At 39.0% G+C, this 20518-nt stretch overlaps 1 pseudogene across 1 annotated transcript; it reads right to left on the bottom strand.

Moving 5' to 3' along the window:
* Window positions 1-8101: 8101 nt before the first annotated feature.
* On the bottom strand, window positions 8102-8956 carry LOC309866598 (MOB kinase activator 1A pseudogene; annotated as a pseudogene). The gene is made up of 3 exons: window positions 8924-8956; window positions 8546-8742; window positions 8102-8350 (listed from the first exon to the last, which is right to left on the bottom strand). The product of its transcript is annotated as an MOB kinase activator 1A pseudogene (transcript).
* Window positions 8957-20518: the final 11562 nt, after the last annotated feature.

Genomic DNA, 20518 nt, shown 5'->3' with positions numbered 1-20518 from the left:
CACCTTTTCACTGGTTTTTGAGTAAAGTTCCCAAATTTTCATTTTGAAATGATCTCAAAAATGGTATACACATCCGTGGCTGGAAATTTTGAAACTCCAAACTAATGTTCTACAGAAAAGCCAGAATTCAGAAAGCAATTAGGATGTTTTAAAAAGTACTTCTTGCTTTCCATATTAGTAAGCTCATCTGCCTCCTCTAGTTTGTCTCAATTCTGGAGATTCTTTCTTTTCTTCATACAATACATAAGTTATATGTAATATATATAAGAAATATGTTTCCAAAAGAATATCCTGCCTACCCATGGCTCAGCCATGGAGTCCCCTGTCCCACGTCCTGTGAGGAGTTTTCAGTCAGTGAATAAACTCCCATTTTATTTCATGTTAATATTGATATAGTTCTCCTTGATACATTATTGATCTCATAGAAGAAAGGAAAGCCAAGATAGGATCTCATTCTAAGGACCATGTCTCTGAAGAGTCCTCAGGGTCAATTAGGATCAACCTCCAACCCACTAGATCATATGTGCTTGTGAAAATGGTCTTTGGGTTCCATGATGCAGGCAATTTCACCCTCTCTGACACCAGTCCACAGTGTGTATAACCAGTCCTCAATACATATTTGCATTGTTATATAGTATAAAAGAAATTTACAGGTGGAAGAGTCTGTAGAAATCCTTCAGTTCAATGTAATTTTACACATCAGAGACTGTATCCAAGATGACATTATGGAACAATTAGTTAGTGAATAAGCTTGGCAAGAAAGGAAGTGGGTTTCCTCACTTCTGGCTTAGCATTCTTTCCCCTGCCTCCTTCCTGTAGGGCCATAGTGTTGGGTAAAGAAAAAGTGTCTAATGCAAGCCCAGCCATATAACTGCAGCATTGCTCTGAGAAAATTATGGTCCATTTAGTTAGAATGCCTGAATGAAGAGTTCCAATTTGTGTAAAACTCGGGAACTCAGGAAGGGAGACTCAGGCTGAGCCACTGTGATTCTACCAGCAAACTCATACATCACTCACTGTTTCTGTAGGAGGAAGCCAGAGGTGATGGTGTCATGTGAACACCAACATGTATTTCTAAGGACTTTCCCAAAATAACAAATATTTATTATCCCAGGTGCACATCCCTTGAAGGCAGAGTGAGTATAATGAGCATAAGTCACACACTGTCTGTAAAATGATCATTGGGTATTTAGGGTTCCTGCAGCTGGCAGTTCATGAAGATGGTAGATGAAGTTTTCTTAGGACATAAGGAAAAGTATATTCTATGAAAACATGATGGAGATGGAATTTTACACAAGGGATAACCTTATCTGTGCAACAGTTAATCCATGGAAGAGAGTCATTCATATGAATGGTCACATTAAATTCTGAAGGTCACACCTAAAAATTGCAAAAATTGACCTTCCCACCAGGAGAGGGAATTTTGCCCAGAGAAGAATTTGAGAATTCTTACTTTATAGGGAGTGGAGGACGGAATGGAAGAATCTCAGAATCAAGAAGTTTTCCACACATAAAAACACATTTCAGGGACGCCTGGGTGGCTCAGTTGGTTGGGCAGCTGCCTTCGGCTCAGGTAATGATCCCAGCGTGCTGGGATCGAGTCCCACATTGGGCTCCTTGCTCAGCAGGGAGCCTGCTTCTCCCTCTGTCTCTGCCTGTCATTCTGTCTGCCTGTGCTCGCTCTCTCTCCCTCTCCCTCTCTCTGACAAATGAATAAAATCTTTAAAAAAACCACATTTCATATATATGCATATATTTATATTTTGAGTTGATATTCTTCACTATACCTGTCTTTAAATCTTTCATGGTGGGATAGGAGGATGCACATGACTTTTATTCTTTGTACTTTTGTGGATCTAAGAGTAGGTTTCACAGAAATTAGGAAAGTCTTAGACTTGGAAATGAGGTAGTCTTGGTTTCCCAGGGACCATTTCTCTTGATCGGTACTTTAGGACCAGTTTCTTTTTGGTACCATTCCCTGGGCACACACAATGTTTATGCTTCTCTGGATTTTTTCTCACAGACGTCATCAGAAGATTCCAAGAAATTCATGTGAATGAGAAAGGGGTTTTGGAAGGAGAGATAATTCTGGAAACTCACAGGATTGGAGAACTTTATCAATGAGTCTTGGGGAAAGAACACTGTCGTGGCATTTAGGAGGAATATGGAATGTGAAGCCGTGTTGACCAGGAAGTGGGAAGCATGACAGGATGAATAGTGGATTCTTTAAAGGAACTTCTTCTGAGGCAATTAGTCAGCATTGCTTTGGGGGGCATTCCATCTATTTTGATTTGGGAAAATGAAAGCACTTTAAGAATAAACTCATATAATTATATTTTCTGAATTTGCAGCTTGATGTTTTCTCAGAATTTCTACTGCATCTTTCAATAGTTTGCATTATATAAGACACATAACATTCAAGTAGATTTCTTAAAGCATGTCAGATTTCTCTATGCAAATTTGTCCCTCAGAGGCACAGGCTAAGAGAAAAGCATTATCCCAGTGAGTTCCCTAGAGATGTGACCACAAGACATCAGTGCACCTGTGCTGATGCAGAACATGTGGGGAGTTCATTTTAGTGCATCTGATGGACTAGACTATGGCAGGAGCAGGGTCTTTTTCTTTCTTTTCCTTATTGGCTGTTAGACAATGTGGGAAGTTACTCTGTTGAGGAAAGAAGAGATGCTCTGATAAATAAATAAATAAATAAATAAATAGTAGCTGAGCTGGCTGGAGGCTTTAATTCTGAACCTGAGCTTAACTGAGAGGAACCATGAAGACATCGATGGGAGCTTTAATCATGTTCTCGTGGTTGCAGCTGAACTGTGAGTTCAGAGTATATTAGTGGATATTCTTCAGAAGTCAAGACTGGCTTTACTCAGGTTTCCTCCTGTTAGTGTAGAAAAGGAGAATTTGAAGCTTAATAACCTGGGATCTCTTCTCCTTTCTCTGACCTTTTCTTTCTGCACAGGATTCAGCCAGGGAGAGAATGTGGAGCAGCATCCTCCTACCCTGAGTGTCCAGGAGGGAAGCAGCTCTGTTATCAACTACAGTTATTCAGACAGTACCTCAGACTACTTCCCCTGGTATAAATAAGAACTTGGAAAAGGTCCCCAGCTCCTTACATACATTCGTTCAAGCATGGCCAGAATTTTGTATTTCATTCACTGCTATATTTTCAGTAGGTAGAACAATCATTTTCACATAATTTGTTATCACTAGGTGCTAAGGAAAGCAGGAAAGAAGAATTCTGCTACTCATAATTTAATTTTAGCTTTATGATTAGATTGAATTTGCAAATTTATTTGTGACAAATAAAAGTCCTTGAAGTATATGTCTGATTATTTGTTTGTTTTACAACACACTGTTTCTTTCCATTTATATGTGTCTCTTTCTTAATAGCGCTCAATGGTTTGAAGATAATTCCATTTTTCCTGGACTTATAATTTTTTGTTACCATTATAATGAAAACTTTTCTTTCTGAGATACATGGGAAAATATTTATATGTATGTATCAGCCACCATACAATTTTTTTTTTAAGATTTTATTTATTTATTTGACAGAGAAGATAGAAAGATCACAAGTAGGCAGAGAGACAGGAAGATAAAGGAGGCGGGGGAGCAGGCTGCCTGCTGAGCTGAGAGCCTGATGCAGGGTTCAATTCCAGGACCCTGGGATCATGACCTGAGCTGAAGAGAGAGGCTTAAACCCACTGAGCCACCCCTAAAGATTTTATTTATTTATTTGTCAGAGAGAGAGAGCCCAAGCAGGGGGAGGAGTAGGCAATGGAGAAGCAGGTTTCCTGCCAAGCAAGGAGCCTCCTGTGGGACACAACCCCAGGACCCTGGATTCATGACCTCAGCAGAAGGCTGACGTTTAACCAGTTGAGCCACCCAGGCGCACAAAGTCATTTGGAGTAATGGCTAATGTAGAAATGACCTGTTACCAACCTCCCTGCCACATATATTCACATTTTATGGAATTAAGCATTGTTAAGCACAACCTTCTTTTTAAACAAAGTTATTTCTCTAGTGTTGTGGAGATATCAGTGGAGCTAATGAAGTTGTGTAAATATTTAATTCTCTCATTCTCCCACCTCTGCTCAAGGGTAGGCTCCTTACAAGGTTCCTCCATGTCTTCCTCACTGAGGATGGCTATAATTGGCAATTGTCATGGTGAGAGTGGTTTCTCTTAGTGGAGTTACAGTTGTGAGTTATTTGCTCACTGGCTTTTTCTTATTGGGAAATGCATCAAATTAGATTCAGCTTATCATATCTGACCAAAGGAGGTTAGAACTGTAGCCCAACATGTCAATGGGCTTGATTCTTTCCCTCCTTATACCGCCATCTCCTGTGCAGTAGAAGGAAGATGACTCCTGATCGGTGGCTTTCCTATAAACCTGATAATGGAGTCAGAAGGAAGCATGCTTCTATATTATTCATTTGTTTCCTCTTAAGTCCAGTTAGAGGCCTGAGAGAGGGTGCAGTTTCTACAGATTTGAATGCTTGATCATATTGAGGTGAGAATTGATTCAAGTTTAAACCTTCATCATATTTGGTATATTTGTTTCTTATATCCTGGGACAAGGTAGTACAAACTTTTAGGCCTTCTCTTGATCCTGTGAAGCCAGACTGCGTGCTGAGAGTCTCTCTTTTGTTTGCTTTCTCTAGGACGGTGCTGACTGAACTTGTTTGATTTCTCCCAATTGGGGAGAGTGGGTCTACTCTCTGCGCCTGCAAAAGCTCACTGTTGTTGTCATCCTGTCTGCACTGGTGGGAGGCCACAGGATGGGATGATGTATGGGTGAGGGGCTGGGTGTTGTGTTTAGGGTTTAGTCTAATTCGGTTTGGTTGTTGTGGGTCATCCATACTCACATTTACTTTCTGAAGGTCTACTCTATAATGTAGTTTGTACTAGTATTTGTTCCTTCTTATTCACACCTCTAGCATAGGTGTGCTCAGTTTCCACACTGCAGGTTTACTTGCTTCCCACCAGTCTTAACCACAAATGCTCATAATTAGGAGTTCTTATGGGAACACTGTAAAGGAGCAGAATGTGAAATTTCCACTTCGTTCCTGTCCTTGACTTCAACACTCCTTCAAAATCACTTTTTGCCAACACCTGGCTCAGTTTGCACACTTCCCAGCACTGTTTGTTTAATGTTCCACACTCCAAAATCCTCATTCTCTCCATTTCCCTCCTTCCACCTCTAACCCCATTCCTACAGTGCCTTAAATTTTGGATGGTGATGGATGATTGATAGTTGGTCTTGCATTCTAACATTCTCATATTTGATCTGAAGGCTGATGTATAGAGTAGAAATCTTAAAAAGAGTGTCTGAAAATATTTTTAATTATAAATTTTTACCATTTTAAGATACAATTTACCATTTTAACAGTTTTTAAGTGTACAATTTACAGGTATGAGATACATTTACATTGTTGTTCAAGAGCAACACCATTGATTTCTAGAATTCTTTTGTCTTGAAAAACAAAATATTTGTAGTCATTAAACAATAACTCTCCACCACTCCATCCCTCCAGTCCTTGGGAACTACCATTCTGCTTTCTCTTTTCATGAATTTGACTAGTTTAGATATCTCACAGAGGTCGATTCTGCAGTATGGGTCATTTTGTGACATTTTATTTAACATTATCTTCTCAAGATTCATCTATGTTGCAGCTTGTGACAGAATTTATTTCCTTTTCAAGGCTGAATAATTTTCCAGTGTATGTCATATCCCATTTTGTTTATCCATTCCTATCTGTTGATGGACTTTGGGGTTGCTTCCACTTTTTGGTAGAAATAGGAATTCAGAAACATCTCAATATTTTTGGTATATAAGCAAATTCTTCCCATTTTTGAGTATATACCAGAAGTGGATTGCTGAATCATAAGGCAATTCTGTTTCTAAATTTTTGAGAAAGGTTTATACTTGTTAACTGGAACAACTATGCTCTAGACTAGGTTACCACAAGCAATTGTTAAGGAATAGAGTGATCACTAGTCATGAATGGAGCTCCAATATCACTGAATCACAAAATCCTAGAATGGTTTGTCCCTTTTCCCACAGTCCAATGCATAGATCAGGTGTCAATAATTGATCTGAATGGAATGGTGAAGCCTAAACTCAGGAGTCAGTTCCTGAATAGCAGTTTGGGTATCCATTATAATATATTTCCTTTCCAGTTTTGGTAAAGGGGCCAAACCTGCACATATCTGAATCTCTTTCTTAGTTCCAATTATATAATAAAGAGCCTGTTAAAGAGTGTCTTAAAACATTTCAAAGGCTTTGGAAGAAGTCTTCTTGCTACCCTCCAGTCTCTCTTCCAATTTTTCTCTGTCAACAATCTTTTTAAAAAATATTTTATTTATTTATTTGACAGACAGAGATCACAAGTAGGTAGAAAGGCAGGCAGAGAGAGAGAGGAGGAAACAGGCTCCCCGCCGAGCATAGAGCCCAATACAGGACTCAATCCCAGGACCCCTAGACAATGACCTGAGCCAAAGGCAGAGGCTTAACCCACTGAGTCATCCAGGTGCCCTCTGTCAACAATATTTAGTGGCAAATACAGGAAATGGGTTTTTTTTTGGGCTTGTTTGTCTGTTTTGTTTTATTTTTCATTTCAAAGAATAGTACTTTATTGAATAAGTTTTGTTTGCAAAAAAATAAGCTTCAATCTTTGATGATGGCCAGATTATATGGTGGGAAGCAATTTCCTTTGTTATCCATACTGATGGAAAGGTTTCTACTAAATGAAAAAAAGTTATACAAGTTTATTCACACATATAGCATCTATCTCAAAACATTTCACATGATTATTCACATCACTCATACAATGACAAAATATCATTCTTTCAGATTGATTTGATAAAATATACTAGTAGTGAAAAAAATATAAAATCTTCTAACAAAAATTAATAAAAATGTACAAGACTGTCCTTATATACCTTAGAGAAATTATTTCTTATATACATACTCATAAAGTTTGGATTGGTTTACATGAATAAAATACCAAGTAAAGATAAAAAAAAAGTCATTTTAGAAATAACTCTGGTTACTCCCATACCACACAGGTCATATGAGGATTTGAACAGCAACTATGGATTTAAATATATATATACATATATATATGTATATACATATACATATAATCTTTATATAACCTTACCTATAAAACAGCAGTATACAAACTTCAAACTAAAAAGTTATGCAAAGTAACACACAAATGTCCTAAATTTTTAAAAAGATTTTATTTATTTATTTGACAGAGAGAGACACAGCAAGGGAAGAAACACAGCAGAGGGAATGGGAGAGGGAGAAGCAAGCTCCCCGTGGTGCACGGAGCCTGATGTGGGGCTCCATCCCAGGATCATGGGATCATGACCTGAGCCAAAGGCAGATGCTGAATGACTGAACCACCAAGGCATCCCCAAATGTTCTAAATCTTTTTTTTTTAAGATTTTATTTATTTATTTGACAGACAGAGATCACAAGTAGGCAGAGAGGCAGGCAGAGAGAGAGGAGGAAGCAGGCTACCCGCTGAGCAGAGAGCCCGATGTGGGACTTGATCCCAGGACCCTGAGATCATGACCTGAGCTGAAGGCAGCGGCCTAACCCACTGAGCCACCCAGGCGCTCCCAAATGTTCTAAATCTTAAGGAAACTTTAAAATACCTCTTCTATTTGTAAATAGAAGCAGAATAAAACTGATCTGATTGCCTTATTAGGAAGTTTATTCTGGAAACTTGTTAATAAATTATTGGTGGGAATTCTCAATCTTCATTATGCTGTTACCGGAAGTACTCAATCATTTTCTTCAGTAAAGGAATAAGTAAATGAATAGACTACATATTAGTTAACACATATTATAACCAGTCTAACTCTGACAATAACAGGAGTGACCACAAAGTGCCTCAGAGTCAGCTGTGTCTTGAATTTCTCACTGAAGGATTGGGACAATCTACATTTGGAACAATTTTATTGGTAGACAGAAACAATGAATGCCTTTTATCCTGTTTTCTTAAAGTCCATATCACTAGTCTTTAACAGATAACAATGAGATAGCTCTAGCAGATGAAGCAGGAAGGGAACTATGTTCTAGAAGAAGCATTTATCTGTCTTTGATACAAGCTTCTCAATTAATTCCTGAAGAGGTGCCAACTCATGCCTATCAATCAGATTAAGCTCCTGAACAAAGAAAATAAAGGGCTTAAGGGAGGTGTTGAGGTAGACCTTTTTCCACAGATGCATCACAGAATCAAACTGCTGGTGATAAATATGCATAAACCCAGAACAAATGCTTTAAATGGTCTTTGCCATAGACATAAAATTTTTTGGAAAGGGAACACCAATCTTGGAAGGCAAAAGACTTTCATCATCAAGCTGATCTTAACCCAAACATTTGATTGACTTTTTGATATTAGTACCAATTTCCCAATAGATATTCATATCTTGCACCTGCAGACATGACTGGACAGCTTGCTTCACTGCAGAATTCTGTAATAATTCCATACAGTAAGTTGATTGGTTGAAGAAATCTACAGTGTTAGCTGAAATCCATTCACCTAGGTCCTCTCCCTCTGTCAACAGAAGAGCTTGTCTCAGATTTCCACTTCCTAGCGTTGCTTCTGCCTGTTTTAAGAGATGATGAGAGCTGGAGAGAGCTGATGAGAGCCTTCAGGCATATTCTTTGGTTTGAATACTTGAGAGGAGTGGCGGCTGAAGAGATAGCTCAACTTCTATCCTCAGAGGAGAGGGACTGCTGGTCCCCAACACTGTCTGCATTTAGAGTCCAGGCAGGAATCACAAGGAAGCAAACAGTCCTCAACTCTTTGCCCACAAAAGTACTGGGTGCCCCTGCTATGAACCACAGGTCTAGCAGGAGCAAGTTGCTACGCAGGCCTCCCCCACCTTGCTGACCTGAAAATCAGGGAACAGGTATTTTTCTGTCATCTATCTCTGTGTTCAGAAGTATTAGCTCTGCCATCAAGTTCTTGATACTTTTGAGCTTACTTTATTTTTATTTATTTTTAAATATATATTTTTTATTTTTTAGAGGAATATATGATTTTTTTAAAAAATTTATTTTCAGCATAACAGTATTCATTGTTTTTGTACCACACCCAGTGCTCCATGCAATCCGTGCCCTCTCTAATACCCACCACCTGGTTCCCCCAACCTCCCACCCCCCCACCACTTAAAACCCCTCAGATTGTTTTTCAGAGTCCATAGTCTCTCATGGTTCACTTCCCCTTCCAATTTCCCTCAACTCCCTTCTCCTAACTCCCCATGTCCACCATACTATTTGTTATGCTCCACAAATAAGTGAAACCATATGATAATTGACTCTCTCTGCTTGACTTATTTCACTCAGCATAATCTCTTCCAGTCCCATCCATGTTGCTACAAAAGTTGGGTATTCATCCTATCTGATGGAGGCATAATACTCCACAGTGTATATGGACCACATCTTCCTTATCCACTCGTCTGTTGAAGGGCATCTTGGTTCTTTCCACAGTTTGGCGACCGTGGCCATTGCTGCTATAAACATTGGGCTACAGATGGCCCTTCTTTTCACTACATCTGTAGTGAAATTGCAGGGTCATAGGGAAGCTCTATTTTTAATTTCTTGAGGAATTTCCACGCTGTTCTCCAAAGTGGCTGCACCAACTTGCATTCCCACCAACATTGTAAGAGGGTTCCCCTTTCTCCACCTCCCCTCCAACACATGTTGTTTCCTGTCTTGCTAAATATTTTACTTATTTAATTGAGAGAGAGAGACAGAGAGAGACAGAGACAGAGAGGGAGAGAGATACAGAGCACAAGCAGAGGGAGTTGAAATCTCCCTGATGAGCAAGGAGCCACATGTCGGACTTGATCCTAGGACCTGAGCAGAAGGCAGCTGCTTAACTGACTGAGCCACCCAGGTGCCCCTTGAACTTGTTTTATTACTTGTAAATTTGGGAGAATGATATCTTCTTTTAATATTTTATTGTGACAACGTATCGGCAATATATCTGAAGAGATTGGCACGTAGCGAATGAGCAATTTAGGAAGGTACCTCAATAGGTACAGAAGAAGTTTCTTCTGTAAAAGAAGATTCAGTGTAAGATTCAGATTCATTCCTGAGAGAAACTCCCAGTGAATAAGGAATTGAAGGAAATTTCCTTAATGAAAAAGGGCTCAACCGAAAACCTACATCAGATGTCATAGTTGGTGGTGAAAACCTCAATGCTTTCTACTTAGTTTCAGAAATAAGGCGAGAGTTTTGGCTATCACCACTTGTATTTCATATTGAAGTAGAGGTTCCAGCCAATGCAATACAGCATGGAGAAGAAACAAACGCCACACAGTCTGGAAAGGGGGAAGTGAACTTATCTTTTAACAGCCAACATAAACGTCTGAGCAGAAAACTCAAGAGAATCTGCAAAACAGCTACTAGAACAGATTGGTTTAAGAAAGTCAAATGTATGCCTACCATATAACTCACCTGTTGTACTTCAGAAATTGATCCAACAGAAATGAAAGCACATGTCTATAAAACATCTTATATACAAATATTTATAGCAGCTTTATTTGTAAGAGCCTTACTGGGATTAATCGAGATGGCCAGCAACATGTGAATAGACAAGTTGTTTTAAAGGCACATGATGGGGTACTGCACAGCAACAGAAACAAAGTCTTGATAAATATGACTACGGAAGAATCTCATAATAATTATGCTGAGAAGAAGCCAAAGAAACACATGATTCCATTTACACAAAATTATAAAACATGAAAACTAATTCATGACAGGAAGTTCCCCTGGAAATAGGGATGAGGAGGGTTGAGAGGAGGATTACAAAGTGACATGAAGAAACTTTAGGGGTGATGTATATGTTCATTTTCTCAATTGTAGTGATGGCTTCACAAATACATACATCAAATCATATCGAATTGTTGAATTTGCTGCACTTTACTGTCATGTAAATTATGTATTAACAGAGCCATTCAATATCATTCTATGCACTATTTTCCCTCACTGTGGTGCCAGTCTTCTTGTGTAATGTAAAATTCAAAATATTTCTCCTGTAGGCTTTCATTGACCTGAAACTATAGATAGATAGATAGATATAGATATAGATAGATAGATATTTATTTATTTTTAATTTATGCCTAATGACTTTCTGCATCCAAGTGTTATACTGTTTATTTTCTTTCTTTCTTTTTTTTTTTAAAGGTTTTATTTATTTGACAGACAGAGATCACAAATAGGCAGAGAGGCAGATAGAGAGAGAGGGAAGCAGGCTCCCCGCTGAGCAGAGAGGCCGATGCGGGGCTCAATCCCAGGACCCTGGGACCACGACCTGAGCCAAAAGCAGAGGCTTTAACCCACTGAGCCACCCAGGTGCCCCTATACTGTTTATTTTCAACCAGCATCATCCTAACCTATTTAGCATTGTCCCAGCAGATTCTTTTTTTTTTTTAAGATTTTTATATATTTGACAGAAATATTTTTATATATTTGACAGAAAGATACAGTGAGAGGGAACGTAAGCAGGGGAAAGGGAGAGGGAGAAGCAGGCTTCCTGCTGAGCAGGGAGCCTGAGGTGGGGCTTGATCCCAGGACCCTGGCATCATGACCCCAGTGGGAGGCAGACACCCAACTAAAGAGCCACCCACGGGCTCCATCCCTGCATATCTGAAGAGAAGTTTGTAGTGGCTTGTCTAAAATTGCATTCTAGCATAATTTTGAGGCAGGTTCTGACAATGTAATTTGGAAGGGGAAGGGGAAGGGAATGGATACTTGAATGGAAACAGTATTCAGGCCTGAATTTCTTTACTTGTATCTGGGAAATCATTCCCATGTTGACTATGGGCTCTGATGTTCCTCAACCTGAATATTTGGGGAATAGCCTCCAAAAAACAGCTGAGCTAAGCTTCCTAATGTGCCTAGAGTATATGTTTACAGGACTTTAGAGAAGATTTGGCCATTTCTAGAACTTTTCTCTGATAATCCTGATTTCTTACTTTTTGAGAAAAATTATTTGATTAATGTTTAACAACAAAATGTGTCAGATGGATGATAATAGAAAGCATCCTTGAGGTTAAACCTATTAAGAAGATAGGATTAGTATTTGTTGCTGATTCACGTACACTAGTCACCTTAAGTTGGAGTCAATAAAGCTGTGAGAACATAAACTCTCAGATGATTCTATAGGGATTTGATGACTCCGTGTATGAATTTATTCTGTCTAAAATTCCTATTTTTCACTTTTTAATTATTCTAAAAATCAGGAATATTTGACTATTAGATAGTGTGACTTCTGAAACTTTTTATTAAAAATAGTATTTATTGCATTTGCTAATAGTTTAGGAATAAGTAAATACGGCATTTTAAATAAATGCTATTTGCTCATTATTTTTGTTTAATTTAAAAATATTTATTGAGTACTTAATAAATGACAGTCACAGTTCCAAATATTGCGTGAAGTGCCAAAAACACAGAATCAGTCACCAATGACTTGACTTCCTCTTACTCTTTCTGTATTAAACTCCAGCTCCCTTTCTGGCAGTCAGTAGGTTATAGGCCAGCCCACATGGACACATGAATATGAAGTACTGTAGTAAAATGCTTCTGAAGATTGTTACCCTCCCAACTACAGAAATGCCCTGGGATGCTATGTTAAAGAAGTTCCATATCAGGCAGTATCTTAAGAACAAAATAGACCTGGGGAGTTAGGATTGCTAGTTAGGATTTTTCAGACTTCCAAGGGTCACCTGAAGCCTGACATGTACCTCTTGAGGTCAGGGGTGAAACAGATGGCTGCCTTGGGAAGGATTCTGGCCAACATGTGTATATTTTAGTCCCTGTCCACCAGGGGGTGCAGCTTCCTACCACGGTCACATTTCCTGTATGAAATGTAGGTTTCTACTGATCATTTCTGTCACTCCAACCTTCTCCATAGTAAGAATGAAGAACATTATTTAGGTGACACTCCAAAGATGAAGTGTTTTCCAGGCTTCGTGAGTGTGATACTCTTAATGCTTGGTAAGTACCATTCCTCTTAAAATTTGGATTCTTTCTTCCACGGTGTCATCAAAACCTTTAACTATCATATATCCATGAGTTTTATGCCCAAGGTGATACAGATCTCCTTTCTCTTTCCTCAGGACAAACCCATGGAGACTCAGTGACTCAGACAGAAGGCCAAGTAACTCTCTTAGAAGAGACTTCCCTGACTGTGAACTGCACTTATTCAGCATCAGGATCCCTTACTCTTTTCTGGTATGTCCAGTATCCCGGTGAAGGTCTACAGCTCCTCCTGAAAGCCTTGAGGGACAAGGAGAAGAAAAGCAACAAAGGATTTGAAGCTACCTTTGATGGCAGATCGAAATCCTTCCACTTGGAGAAAGGCTCAGTGCAAGCCTCAGATTCAGCTGTGTACTACTGTGCGGTGACTGACACAGTGACAGAGACTGTAGGGGGAGCTGAGCACAAACTCTGAGCAGGACAGGGGCCTGGAAGCTGAGTGCCTTTGCCTGATGCACTCTGGTTCCATCACAATCTGTTGTTTGTCCCTCAGTGTCTGGTTGGTACAAAATCTTACAAAGGACTAGAGCATAAGAACCAGCAGTAACTTTCCCCAAACCCAGGTGTTCCTTAGTGACGTTGAAAACAGTTCAATGCCAAGAGTTCCTCAGCAAGGGTGTACCTAATTTCAATGTAGAATTACATAACAAAGAAGTGGTCTTGGAGTGCCCACTAGGTTAAGTGTCTGACTCTTGATCTTCTCAGGTTATGATCTCAGGTTTGTGTGATCAAACCCCAACATCAGTCTTCCTGCATGTTGGTTTGGAATTCTGCTTTTCTCCCTTTTTCCCTGTCCTTCTGCCCTCTCCCATTGACTAGTTTAAATAAATCTTTAAACTAAACAAACAGTTATGGATGAATTGGTCTCTTGTTCATCTTTGCAGTGAAATTCCAGGCTGAGAAGTAGTTCAGGCCACCCTGGTGGGTGTTGCTGTGTCTATGACACTTCTAAATACACACAGTGTGAATTGGAAGGTGGCTTCTGCCAAATATCTTCCTGACCGAGTATAAGCAGGAGAGGTGATGGGGGTGCTTCAGTGCAGAGCCAATTTTATTAGAGAATAAAGGAGGAGGAACACATGTACCTGAGCAAGGAAAAGAGAGGCCAGCCACCTCTCCTGTGGTTTCTTTTCTAGTAAGTCAGGTGATAGACACAGACTGATATTCAACATGAAGTGCTGGGGGCAGAAACAGAATGAAGGTAGAGGTTCATGTTCTGGCCAGATAATTAGCTCAGTTGGTAAGAACTCAAGTGAGATCATTCTCAGTGCCCAGGAAATATGGTGATAGAAAATGCTCTTGCACTGAGGTTTCCTAACAATACAGATTGATAGGTGATACTGGGCAGAAAACCTATAGATTTCTCTCACTTCTGTTTTGTAATGTCTCACAGAGAGTCACAAATCAGGGAATTGGGAGAATGCAAATGAGTCAAGAATGTCATACAGAAAGTAATAGAGACCCCAGTATGGAGCCTCAACTCTATGGTCAACTAATCTTTGACAAAGCAGGAAAGAATATCCAATGGAAGAAGGACAGTCTCTTCAATCAATGGTGCTGGAAAAACTTAGCAGTCACATGCAGAAGAATGAACCTGGCCCACTCTCTTACACCATACACAAAGATAAACTCAAAATGGTTGAGAGACCTACATGTGAGGCAGGAATCCATCAAAATCCTAGAGGAGAACATCAGCAGAGTAACTTCTTCAACATCGGTTCCAGCAACTTCTTTCAAGGTAAGTCTCCAAAGGTAAGGGAAACAAAAGCAAAAATGAACTTCTGGGACTTCACCAAGATAAAAAGCTTCTGCACAGCAAAGGAACAGTCAACAAAAGTAAGAGGCAACCCACGGAATGGGAGAAGATATTTGCAAATGACATTTCAGATAAAGGGCTGGTATTCAAGATCTATAAAGCACTTTTCAAACTCAACCTCCAAAAAATAATAATGAAGTCAAAAAATGAGTGGAAGACATGAACAGACATTTATTCAAAGAAGACATACAAATGGGTAACAGACACATAAAAAATGTTCAATTTCACTAGCCATCATTGAAATACCAATCAAAGCCACAGTGAGATACCACCTTACACCAGTCAGAATGGCAAAAATTAACAAGACAGGAAAGAACAGTGTTGGTGATGATGGGTGAAAGGGGAACCCTCTTGCACTGTTGGGAATGCAAGCTGGTACAGCCACTCTGGAAAATAGTTTAGAGGTTCCTCAAGACATTAAAAATAGAGCTAACCTACAACCCAGCAATTGCACTACTAGATTTTTATCCTAAAGATAAAGGTGTAGTGAAACAAGCGGCACAGGCACCCCAATGTTCATAGCAGCAATGTCCACAATAGCCAAACTGTGGAAGGAGCTTAGACGTCCTTCAACAGATGAATGGATAAAGGAGATATGATTCATATATATAATGGAATATTACTCAGCCATCAGAAAAGATGAATACCTACCATTTGCACTGAGATGAATGGAACTGGAAGGGATTATGCTAAGTGAAATAAGTCAAGCTGGGAAAGACAATTATCATATGGTTTCACTCATATGTGGAACATAAGGAATAGCCTGGAAGACCACAGAGGAAAGGAGGGAAAATTGGATGGGAAGAAATCAGAGAGGAAGATAAACTGTGAGAGACTCTGGACTCAGGGAAACAAACCAAGGGTTACAGAGCAGAGGGATGGGGTAACTAGGTGATGGGTTTTAAGGAGGGCATGTGTTGTGATGAGCACTAGGTGTTAGATGCAAGTAATGAATCCTTGAACACCGCATCAAAAACTAATGATGTACTCTATGTTGGCTAACTGAATATATGAAAAAACACAATAGAAAAAAGCAATGTCTGAATTGTGCTGCATCACTTTGCCAATATGGTTGCAATCTTCTTTGTTTTTTAAGTATTTTTTTAATGACTTCTTTATTTTAGGAGGACTTACAGAAAGGTATACCCAAAATGTTTATTTGTGTTATAACAATGTTTAAATAAAATACGGTCAATTTCCTAGAGATTGAAATCTAGTAAAATACCTTGAAACATCAACTCCAAATTATCAAGATGAGGAACGACTTAGGCTAGTAAGTGAAAAAGGGTCAGAATTGGGATTGTTAGTCAAAAGGTATTTTAGTTTATAGGTAGTAATGACTTTAATATATTTAATATATTCCCAAATTCCCAGTTTTGTTAAAGGTAATAAAAAGTCATAAAACCTTTCATAAAGGTTTATGCATATTCCCTTCTATTCTTGTCACCAAAAAGGGGAAAAGAGAGAATGGTCAACTTCTATATAACATTTTGTCCAGGCACCCAAAGTACAAGCATTTCTCCCTCCTCTGGGATCAGATAGTTTTTAGTGTTCACTCCTCTGAGTCCTGCCTCTTGATCCTATTAGAGTTATGTGTACTTTAGTTTTTACCCATAGATTGTAAACTAGTTTGTTTTCCCTTTTATATATTCTTTTAAAAATTCATTCATTCATTCATTCATTGACTCACAGGTTTTGTTTTTTCACTTTCAGGAAAGATTCATTTTAATTGGTTTCAGACTCATTTACCATTACCTTCTGAATCAGCTCTTAATGCAATATTCAAAAGAGTGCATTTCTTTTGCTTGTGAACTGCCTGATCTAGGGAATAGTCCTTTGTTCTTTGTGAAAATCTCCCCACCAATTCTTTCTACATTCTGTCCATCTAAGTTTGGGTAATTAAATGCACTTATTGTTATTTCTTGGCCTAATGTTACTGCTTCTCCAGATTTTTTTTTTAAATTAACATATAATGTACTATTTGTGTCAGGGGTACAGTTCTGTGATTCATCTGTCTTACACAATTCACAGCACTCACCGTAGCACATACCCTCCCCAATATCCACTCCCCTTTATCCCATCCCTCCCACCCCCTTCCTCTCCAGCAACCCTCAGTTTGTTTCCTGAGATTAAGAGTCTCTTATGTTTGTCTCTCTCTCTTTCTGGTTTTGTCTTGTTTCATTTCTTTCCTCCCTTTCCCTATGATCCTGTCTTGTTTCTCAAATTCCTCATATCAGTGTGATCATATGATATTTGTCTTTCTCTGATTGACCTCTTTTGCTCAGCATGATACCCTCTAGTTCCATTTACGTTGTTGCAAATGGCAAGATTTCATTTCTTTTGATGGCTTCATGGTATTCTATTGTTTATATATACCACACCTTCTTATCTATTCATCTGTTGATAGACATCTAGTCTCTTTCCACAGTTTGGCTATTGTGGACAGTGCTCTTGTAAACATTCAGGTGCACAAGCCCCAAGCCCCTTTGGATCCCTACATTTGTATCTTTAGGGTAAATACACAGTAGTACAGTTGTTGGGTTGTAGGGTAGCTCTATTTTCAACTTTTTGAGGAACCTCCTTACTGTTTTCCAGAGTGGCTGCACCAGCTTGCATTCCTACTAGCAATATAGGAGGGTTCCCCTTTCTCTGCATCTTCACCAACATCTGTCTTTTCCTGACTGGTTAATTTTAGCCATTCTCACTGGTATGAGGTGGTATCTCACTTCACTTTAGTTTTTATTTAAATTCCAGTTAGTTAATATATGGTGTTATATTAGTGTCAGGTGTACAATATAGTGATTCAATACTTCCACAGAACCCCCAGTGCTCATCAGGAGTAGAGCACTGCTTCATCCCCTCAGCTACTGAACCCATACCCCAACCCTCTCCCTTTTGGTGACCATCACTTTGATCTCTCTAATTAAGAGTCTGTTTTTTTATTTATCTCTCTCTTATATTTTTCCCCTTGCTTGTTTGGTTTGTTTCTTAAATTCTGTATGAATTAACATTATATAGTATTGTTCTTTCTCTGACGGACTTATTTCTCTCAGCATTATACTCTCTAGCTCCATCCATGTCATTGCAAATGGCAAGATTTCACCCATTTTTTTGGCTGAATAATATTCCATTATACTTTTATATATTCTAAACATTTAGTAAATTACCCCCATTGAACCTAAAAGCTCAAGAAATATTTATATTTTTTGACTAAAGACAAGAAATTAAATAAGTAGCACATGATGAGACTTACTAAATTATTTTCTGATATTAATTTCCATGAAATACCATTTTAAAAGTAGGATTTGGTTCACTTGTAATCCCCATTCAGTCTAAGCATTTATCTTATCTGCTTTTCCTTCATCAAGAAGCCTGGAATGTTCCTTCTATCCCTATACTTTGAAGTGTTTTAATCAGGAACGGATGCTGGATTTTGTCAAATGTTTTTTCTGCAATTAAGAGGACCATGTGGTTCTTCTCTCTTCTCATATTAATTTGTTCTATCACATTGATTGATTTGTGAATGTTGAATCATCCTTGTAGCCCAGGAATGAATCTCACCTGCTCATGGTGGATAATCTTTTTAATGTGCTGTTGGATCCTGTTTGCTAGGATCTTGTTGAGAATCTTAGCATCCATATTCATCAGTGATATTGGTCTAAAATTCTCCTTTTTGGTAGGGTCTTTGCCTGATTTGGGGATCCGGGTAATGCTGGCTTCATTGAAAGGATCTGGAAGTTTTCCTTCTGCTTCAATTTTTTGAACAGCCTCAGGAGAATAGGTGTTATTTCTTCTTTGAAAGTTTGGTAGAATTCCCCAGGGAATCTGTCAGGTCCTGGGTTCTTTTGTTTTGGGAGATTTTTGATCACTGCTTCAATCTTGTTACTAGATATCGGTCTATTCAGGTTGTCAATTTCTTCCTGGTTCAATTTTGGGAGTTTATAGTTTTCCAGGAATGCATCCATTTCATCTAGGTTGCTTAGCTTATTGGCATATAACTGTTGATAATAACTTCTCATGATTGTTTCTACTTCCTTGGTGTTAGTTGTGATTTCTCCATTTTCATTCATAATTTTATCACCTTACACCAGTTAGAATCGCCAAAATTAGCAAGATAGGAAACAACATGTGTTGGAGTGGATGTGGAGAACGGAGAACCCTCTTACACTGTTGGTGGGAATGCAAGTTGGTGCAGCCACTTTGGAGAACAGTGTGGAGATTCCTCAAGCAATTAAAAATAGAGCTTCCCTATGACCCTGCAATTGCACTCCTGGGTATTTACCCCAAAGATACAAATGTAGTGAAAAGAAGGGCCATCTGTAGCCCAATGTTTATAGCAGCAATGGCCATGGTCGCCAAACTGTGGAAAGAACCAAGATGCCCTTCAACGGATGAATGGATAAGGAAGATGTGGTTCATATACACTGTGGAGTATTATGCCCCCATTAGAAAGGATGAATACCCAACTTTTGTAGCAACATGGATGGGACTGGAAGAGATTATGCTGAGTGAAATAAGTCAAGCAGAGAGAGTCAATTATCATATAATTTCACTTATTTGTGGAGCATACCAAATAGCATGGAGGACAGGGGGAGTTAGAGAGGAGAAAGGAGTTGAGGGAAATTGGAAGGGGAGGTGAACCATGAGAGACTATGAACTCTGAAAAACAATCTGAGGGTTTTGAAGGGGCGAGGGGTGGGAGGTTGGGGGAACCAGGTGGTGGGTGGGTATTAGAGAGGGCACGGATTGCACAGAACACTGGGTGTGGTGCAAAAACAAGGAATACTGTTATGCTGAAAATTAAAAAAAAAAAAAAAAAAAAAAAGAAGCCTGGAATGAATGGGGCTCGAGTTGTTTCTCTTGACGGCTTGATCTGAAGTGTTTTTGCCAACCTCGTCAGTACTCTAGGGGCACTCTAGACCTGAAAAGAAACAAAGACTTTCTGATGGTCTAACCTTAAAAGTTAAACAGAGAACAGAAATCATGTGAGTCCGTCCAATTATAAATAGCAAAGGTGGGGAAGACAGGGGACAGAGTTTGTGTAAAGTTCACCTCAGGCTTTCAGTTCTGCCATTTCATGTCAACTTCAGACATCTGGAGGCCATGTCTCTAGAAATCTGTCATACAGATAATTCCTCACAGGTACCGGGATAGGATTATTTCTGGGTATTGTGAGCCTGGAAACTCAACAGAAAAATCCCATTACATGTTGTCAATTGTTATGAATAAAATCTCCCAACTTACTGGCCTTGGAACTATCTCAATATCCCAGATATACTACCTTTTCATCTATCTCTGCTGAAAGTGGAAAGAACAAGAATGAAGAGAAGAAGAGGAGAAGAAATATTAAGGAACACAAAGAGAAGGAAAGGGAGAGAACAACATTGACTTTGAACAGCAACAAGTGGCCCAATCAGATTCAGTTGTGTGGATGAGAAAGGTCCATGAATTGCACAGGAGAGGTGGAGATGTGAAAGTTATCTCAGAGAGGACACTATCCTACATCCTATTTTTCACCAAGAAATTATGGTTGGAATAATGTTCTATGCAGATGGTGACTGTCTGTTTCGTTTCTGGAGCTCTCTTAATTTCAAGAAGGTGTATTTACTTCTGTAATACATAACAC

The sequence above is a fragment of the Mustela nivalis genome (assembly GCF_964662115.1).
Source record: "Mustela nivalis genome assembly, chromosome: 6".
Taxonomy (NCBI): domain Eukaryota; kingdom Metazoa; phylum Chordata; class Mammalia; order Carnivora; family Mustelidae; genus Mustela; species Mustela nivalis.
Note: the sequence above shows the minus strand (reverse complement) of the source record. Positions and strands in the feature narration are given on the sequence as shown.